An 8,919-nucleotide genomic window follows, 5' to 3' on the forward strand; every position below is an offset into this window, starting at 1 on the left:
CACCTGTGTTTCGTCATCATCAGAGACGTGCTGAGGTGGTATTCCCATGTCCTCATCATCAGGAAAAATAAGTGGTTGTGCGTTAGTGCATTCTATCTCTTCCACCCCTGGGGAAGGGCTAGGTGGATGCCCTTGGGAAACCCTGGCAGCAGAGTCTTCAAACAGCATAAGAGACTGCTGCATAACTTGAGGCTCAGACAGTTTCCCTGATATGCATGGGGGTGATGTGACAGACCGATGGGCTTGGTTTTCATGCGCCATCTGTGCGCTTTCTGCAGAAGACTGGGTGGGAGATAATGTGAACGTGCTGGATCCACTGTCGGCCACCCAATTGACTAATGCCTGTACCTGCTCAGGCCTTACCATCCTTAGAACGGCATTGGGCCCCACCAAATATCGCTGTAAATTCTGCTGGCTACTGGGACCTGAGGTAGTTGGTTCACTAGGACGTGTGGCTGTGGCAGAACGGCCACGTCCTCTCCCAGCACCAGAGGGTCCACTAACACCACCACGACCATGTCCACGTCCGCGTCCCTTATTAGATGTTTTCCTCATTGTTCCCGTTCACCACAATTTTGAGAATGGCAAATTTGGGAATGCTTTTTCAAGCCAGAACAAAAAGTCTGCTTTGACGGTCACTACAAATAACTTGACCAGCTAAAACTGTGCAGATTTGGTTGAATAGAGATGTGAGACCTGTTTTTTTTTGGCGCTGTGTGACAGTTATAGGTTTAATCACAGAATGACACTTCTATCAGCACGCTAGCGTGTGTCTTAGGTTTTTCTGAATGATACTATCAATAACTTCAATGTAAGATTTTCTTTTTGGGATAGATTTCAAGTAGGCCTGAAATACCACAAACTAGTTATTTTCAGAATGGCAAATTTGGGAATGCTTTTTCAACCCAGAACAAAAAGTCTGCTTTGACGGTCACTACAAATAACTTGACCAGCTAAAATTGTGCAGATTTGGTTGAATAGAGATGTAAGACCTGTTTTTTTTTTGCGCTGTGTGACAGTTATAGGTTTAATCACAGAATGACACTTCTATCAGCACGCTAGCGTGTGTCTTAGGTTTTTCTGAATGATACTATCAATAACTTCAATATAAGATTTTCTTTTTGGGATAGATTTCAAGTAAGCCTGAAATACCACAAACTAGTTATTTTCAGAATGGCAAATTTGGGAATGGTTTTTCAACCCAGAACAAAAAGTCTGCTTTGACGGTCACTACAAATAACTTGACCAGCTAAAACTGTGCAGATTTGGTTGAATAGAGATGTGAGACCTGTTTTTTTGTTGCGCTGTGTGACAGTTATAGGTTTAATCACAGAATGACACTTCTATCAGCACGCTAGCGTGTGTCTTAGGTTTTTCTGAATGATACTATCAATAACTTCAATGTAAGATTTTCTTTTTGGGATAGATTAAAGTAGGCCTGAAATACCACTGTAACGGTCACGTCCACACACACACAGGGGGAGGGGTAGTGACCACTGCGCTCCACCCTCACCCCTGGCCCTGCCTACTTGCCTCACGAGTCCTGATGACAGGGGACAACTGGACGGCAATCCCTAACTTAGGATATGTGCAGGGAAGACAGACAAGACAAAATACGGAACATGAACGGACCGGGTCAGAACCAAGAGAGCTACGCAGTACAATGGATTAAGCAAAGAATGGTCAGGAGAAGCCGGGGTCAAATACCAGGAGAGTAGCGAAGTACAAGAGGAGTCCTAAGAGAGTAGTCAGGTGGGAGCCGAGGTCACAATACCAGGATGTATGCGCAGTACAGGAGGAGCAGGCAGAGGATCGTCAGGGAACAGGATCAGGTAAATATTCAGTAGTCCAACAAACAGCCAGGAACCTAGAAATTAACAGGCAACCTGTAGCCAGCAGGCTGCCTGTATTTATAGTGGGGAGTGAGGGTCATGTGACGTGGCCAGCATCACATGACCGACAGACCAACCAGTCGAGCACCGAGTGATCAGCTCGGCGCTCAAGGCAGACTAGGAGCAGGGAGCCACCCAGCTAGTAAAGCCGCCCTGGGAATGAGGTCAAACACAGAACCTCATTCCAAAAGCTAAGCAACAGTTCTGCGGGCAATGGGGGACCGAGTGCACCTTCGGAACCCCGTGACAGTACCCCCCCTTTTACGAGGGGCCACCGGACCCAAGACTTCAGGCGATGGCTTTTCAGGGTGTTCTAAATGAAATTTACGAACCAGTCTAGGAGCATGAACCTCCCTGGCAGGTACCCAAGATCTCTCTTCAGGTCCATACCCCTTCCAGTGAATCAGATACTGCAAGGAGTTACGCACCTTCCTGACATCCACTATTTTAGACACAACATACTCGACAGCATCATTAACAAGAACCGGCGGAGGCGAGGCTTTCGATGGTACTACCGGTTCAAAACATTTTTTAAGTAGAGATTTATGGAACACATTATGAATGTGGAATGACTCGGGCAGCTCCAACCTAAATGATACCGGGTTAATCACCTCCGTGATCTTATATGGAGCAATAAAACGAGGAGCAAATTTTCTAGAAGCTACCTTGAGAGATAGATTCTTGGAGGACAACCATACTTTATCCCCAACCTGAAAGTTCACCCCCCTTGAACGTCTCCTATCGGCCTTGAGTTTTTGAGAACTTTGAGCCTTTTCTAGGTTCGATTGAACCCGGGCCCAAACTGTGCACAGTTCGGAGGAGAGTTTATCAGCTTCAGGGTTAGAGGAGGAGACGGACGACCCAGAATAAAAACGGGGATGAAAACCATGGTTACAAAAGAAAGGGGAGACCCCAGCAGAAGAATTGACACGGTTATTCAGAGCAAATTCAGCCAACGGAAGGAATTTGACCCATAATTGCTGGTCATCAGCAACATACAACCTCAGAAATTGTTCCACAGACTGATTAAGGCGTTCAGTCTGCCCATTACTCTCAGGATGGTAGGCGGAAGAAAAAGACAACGAAATTTTACATCTTTGACAGAAGGCCCTCCAGAATTTGGACACAAACTGCACACCCCTGTCCGAAACAATATTTTCCGGGATGCCATGTAAACGAACAATCTCTCTCACAAAAATAGACGCCAGGGTTTTAGCATTCGGAAGTTTAGACAGGGGAATGAAATGAACCATCTTGCTAAACCTATCGACCACTACCAAAACCACAGTCTTACCCTCCGCCAGCGGTAGGTCAGTTATAAAGTCCATCGAGATATGGGACCAGGGTCTACTGGGAATGGGTAGGGGTCGTAGGTTACCAGCAGGGCGAGTCCTAGGTGTCTTAGACCTGGCACAAACCTCACAGGCTGACACGTTGGACTTGACATCCCTGGTCAGAGTGGGCCACCAATAAGATCTAGAAACCAGATCCTTAGTGCCCTCAATACCCGGATGTCCACAAAATGCAGAATCATGACACTCACCCAACAGCTGGAGACGAAATTGTACGGGAACAAACAACTTATCTGTTGGGGTGGATGCCGGTGCCAGATGTTGTTCAGCCTTAATGCGAGCCGAGATATCCTGGGTTAGAGCCGCTAAGAAGATGTTTGCTGGTAGGATGGATTCACGCGGCGTCTCAGTGGGTTGAAAAGCATGGAAGCTCCGAGATAATGCGTCTGCCTTCACATTTTTACTTCCCGGCCTGAACGTAATGGAGAAATCAAAACGGGTAAAAAACAGAGCCCATCGGGCTTGTCGGGGATTCAACCTCTTAGCGGACTCGAGAAACATTAGGTTTTTATGGTCAGTGACAACAGTTACTCGATGCCTTGCCCCCTCCAAAAAATGTCTCCACTCCTCAAATGCCCATTTAATGGCCAACAGCTCCCTATTCCCAATGTCGTAGTTTCTCTCCGTGGGAGAGAATTTCCTAGAGAAAAAGGCACACGGTCTCAGGTTAGTGAGGCTAGCAGGACCTTGTGAAAGGACTGCTCCTGCGCCGTCCTCGGACGCATCCACCTCCACAATAAAGGGTCTCTCCTGATCAGGCTGGATCAGAATGGGAGCGCTACTAAATGCCTTTTTTAATGTTTCAAATGAATAAATGGCCTTTGTAGACCAATTCTCCAAATCCGCCCCTTTCTTAGTAAGGTCGGTCAATGGCTTAGCAATTACAGAAAAATTCATGATAAATTTACGGTAGTAATTAGCGAAACCCAAAAACCGTTGTAAAGCCTTTAAGGATGAAGGCCTTACCCATTCCTTAATTGCTAAAACCTTACCAGGATCCATCTTAAAGGCGTGAGGAGTCAAAACATGCCCTAGAAACAGTATCTCCTGTACACCAAAGACACATTTCTCTTGCTTAGCGGATAGCTGGTTCTCCCTCAACACCTCTAATACTTGTTTGACATGGGACACATGAGATTTGAAATCAGGAGAGAATATCAAAATGTCGTCAAGATAGACAATAATAAATTTACCTAAGAACTCCCTAAGAATATCGTTCATTAAGTTTTGGAACACAGCTGGGGCATTGCTGAGTCCAAAAGGCATCACCTGATATTCAAAGTCTCCTATCGGAGTATTGAACGCTGTCTTCCATTCGTCTCCCTCCTTGATTCGGATTAGATTGTATGCCCCTTTCAGGTCAATCTTGGAAAACCAGGTTGCCCCCAAAACCTGGTTAAATAAATCCGGAATCAATGGGAGAGAGTATCTATTTTGGACAGTGATTTTATTTAATCTCCGGTAATCAATACAAGGCCTAAGACCACCATCCTTCTTTTTAACAAAGAAAAACCCTGCTCCCATAGGAGAGACTGAAGGTCTAATATGCCCTTTAGCAAGGCTCTCCTTAATATAATCTTCCATAGCCTTGCGTTCGGGCCCTGAAAGATTATAAATTCGACCTTTAGGAAATTCGGCACCCTCAATTAGCTCTATGGCGCAATCATAAGGTCTATGGGGGGGTAGAACCTCTGGAGTAAGGGACGAGAACACATCAGAATATTCCTTAATAACAGAGGGTAATGTATTAGACCTTACTGAAACCCCAGCCTGGACCACGGACAAGCATGAGTCACACTTAGGTCCCCATTTCACCAACTCTCCTTTGGACCAATCAATTGTGGGGTTATGTAAACGGAGCCAAGGCAACCCTAGTACCACCTCAACCGGTAGGTTCTTCAGGACTAGAAGAGAACATCTCTCAGAGTGGCACACACCCACGGACAGAGAAATTTCAGAGGTACATGACCTCACCGTACCACCAATCAGGGGAGTAGCATCAATAGCCATGACATGGATAGGTGTAGGTAAAGCAAACATTGGAATACCCAATTTACAAGCAAACTCAAAGTCAATAAAGCTGGCCGCTGAACCGGAGTCAATAAAGACCTTACCCGGCCACTTATTAACCCCCAGAGAAATTGTTATGGGTACCAAAAGCTTACCTTTAGAAAAATCAGGGTGTACCTGGTCTTTAAGTTGTCTTGCTTTAGAAGACTTGTCAGAGAGGTCCCTCTTAGGACACTTGTTGATCCAATGGCCAGGATCTCCACAGTAGAAGCACTCTCCGCGTCTGCGATGAAGATTACCCCGGGTCATGCCAACCTGCATGGGTTCCTCGGTGGAGACCTCAGTGTTGTCCCTGGAAAAGGCCTCTGGCTGGACCACCATCTGAGAACAGAACTGTCGTTCTTGTCGTCTCTCTCTAACTCGTCTGTCAAGTCGGACAACTAGGGTCATCATCTCCTCTAAGGTCTCAGGAATTTGGTAATTGACCAATAGATCTTTTAAATGATCAGATAGACCAGACCTAAACTGACTCTTCAGGGCTGGTTCATTCCATCCTGAGGGGACACACCACCGTCTGAATTGGGTGCAATACTCCTCCGCAGGGAGATGGCCCTGAACCAGTGCCCTAAGAGCTGTCTCGGCTACCAGGGCCCTGTCTGGTTCGTCATAGAGGGTACCCAGGGCCTGAAAAAACCCCTCCACAGAAGTTAGACAACTGGCCCCAGGAGGTAACGAAAATGCCCAGTCCTGGGGATCACCCTGTAGTAGAGAAATGATAATCCCCACGCGTTGGCTCTCGGGACCGGAGGACACGGGGCGCAAACGGAAGTAGAGTTTGAAATTCTCCTTAAAGGAGAGAAACCTCTTCCGATCTCCAGAAAAGGGTTCTGGGAGCTTGATCTGGGGTTCAAAATATGGACTGGAGGACAGAGGAGTGGAAGAACCTTGCCCTAACTCACAAGAACGGAGTTTCTCTCCTAGCTCCTGCACCCTCTGTGTCAAGTTAGAGACATGGTCAGTCAGGGTAGTAAGAGGATTCATGATACAGTGGTTAGTGGGCCTGTTAATCTGTAACGGTCACGTCCACACACACACAGGGGGAGGGGTAGTGACCACTGCGCTCCACCCTCACCCCTGGCCCTGCCTACTTGCCTCACGAGTCCTGATGACAGGGGACAACTGGACGGCAATCCCTAACTTAGGATATGTGCAGGGAAGACAGACAAGACAAAATACGGAACATGAACGGACCGGGTCAGAACCAAGAGAGCTACGCAGTACAATGGATTAAGCAAAGAATGGTCCGGAGAAGCCGGGGTCAAATACCAGGAGAGTAGCGAAGTACAAGAGGAGTCCTAAGAGAGTAGTCAGGTGGGAGCCGAGGTCACAATACCAGGATGTATGCGCAGTACAGGAGGAGCAGGCAGAGGATCGTCAGGGAACAGGATCAGGTAAATATTCAGTAGTCCAACAAACAGCCAGGAACCTAGAAATTAACAGGCAACCTGTAGCCAGCAGGCTGCCTGTATTTATAGTGGGGAGTGAGGGTCATGTGACGTGGCCAGCATCACATGACCGACAGACCAACCAGTCGAGCACAGAGTGATCAGCTCGGCGCTCAAGGCAGACTAGGAGCAGGGAGCCACCCAGCTAGTAAAGCCGCCCTGGGAATGAGGTCAAACACAGAACCTCATTCCAAAAGCTAAGCAACAGTTCTGCGGGCAATGGGGGACCGAGTGCACCTTCGGAACCCCGTGACAACCACAAACTAGTTATTTTCAGAATCGCAAATTTGGGAATGCTTTTTCAACCCAGAACAAAAAGTCTGATTTGACGGTCACTACAAATAACTTGACCAGCTAAAACTGTGCAGATTTGGTTGAATAGAGATGTGAGACCTGTTTTTTTTTGGCGCTGTGTGACAGTTATAGGTTTAATCACAGAATGACACTTCTATCAGCACGCTAGCGTGTGTCTTAGGTTTTTCTGAATGATACTATCAATAACTTCAATGTAAGATTTTCTTTTTGGGATAGATTTCAAGTAGGCCTGAAATACCACAAACTAGTTATTTTCAGAATGGCAAATTTGGGAATGCTTTTTCAACCCAGAACAAAAAGTCTGCTTTGACGGTCACTACAAATAACTTGACCAGCTAAAACTGTGCAGATTTGGTTGAATAGAGATGTGAGACCTGTTTTTTTTTTGCGCTGTGTGACAGTTATAGGTTTAATCACAGAATGACACTTCTATCAGCACGCTAGCGTGTGTCTTAGGTTTTTCTGAATGATACTATCAATAACTTCAATGTAAGATTTTCTTTTTGGGATAGATTTCAAGTAGGCCTGAAATACCACAAACTAGTTATTTTCAGAATGGCAAATTTGGGAATGCTTTTTCAACCCAGAACAAAAAGTCTGCTTTGACGGTCACTACAAATAACTTGACCAGCTAAAACTGTGCAGATTTGGTTGAATAGAGATGTGAGACCTGTTTTTTTTTGCGCTGTGTGACAGTTATAGGTTTAATCACAGAATGACACTTCTATCAGCACGCTAGCGTGTGTCTTAGGTTTTTCTGAATGATACTATCAATAACTTCAATGTAAGGTTTTCTTTTTGGGATAGATTTCAAGTAGGCCTGAAATACCACAAACTAGTTATTTTGAGAATGGCAAATTTGGGAATGCTTTTTCAACCCAGAACAAAAAGTCTGCTTTGACGGTCACTACAAATAACTTGACCAGCTAAAACTGTGCAGATTTGGTTGAATAGAAATGTGAGACCTGTTTTTTTTTGCGCTGTGTGACAGTTATAGGTTTAATCACAGAATGACACTTCTATCAGCACGCTAGCGTGTGTCTTAGGTTTTTCTGAATGATACTATCAATAACTTCAATGTAAGGTTTTCTTTTTGGGATAGATTTCAAGTAGGCCTGAAATACCACAAACTAGTTATTTTGAGAATGGCAAATTTGGGAATGCTTTTTCAACCCAGAACAAAAAGTCTGCTTTGACGGTCACTACAAATAACTTGACCAGCTAAAACTGTGCAGATTTGGTTGAATAGAAATGTCAGGTCTATTTTTTAGGCGCTGGGTGACAGGCTCAACTTGCCCCTGATGTAATATATGGCCAAAAAATAACCAGACTGTTGATGGTTAAATGCACTTCGGTGACACAGGCTCAGCCTGCAGCTGATGTAGTATATGGCCAAAAAATAATCAGACTGTTGATGGTTAAATGCACTTGGGTGAAACAGGCTCAGCCTGCAGCTGATGTAGTATATGGCCAAAAAATAACCAGACTGTTGATGGTTAAATGCACTTCGGTGACACAGGCTCAGCCTGCAGCTGATGTAGGATATAGCACAAAATAACCACACTATCGATGGTTAAATACACTTGGTGATAGCTCGTGCTGGCGCACCACAAGTCACAAAATGGCCGCCGATCACCCCAGAAATAAAGTGATCTAAAAACGCTCTGGGCAGCCTCAAAAAAGTGAGCAAGTCAATAATAGCACTTCAATGATCCACAGCTGCAGATCGATCACAGAATGAAGTCTTTTGGAGGAGTTAATCTGCCTAATCTCGCCCTAACGTCGCAGCTGCAACCTCTCCCTATACTGATCATAGCAGAATGACGTGCGGCGCTACGTGACTCC

The sequence above is a fragment of the Bufo bufo genome, chromosome 6 (genome assembly GCF_905171765.1).
Source record: "Bufo bufo chromosome 6, aBufBuf1.1, whole genome shotgun sequence".
Lineage (NCBI taxonomy): Eukaryota > Metazoa > Chordata > Amphibia > Anura > Bufonidae > Bufo > Bufo bufo.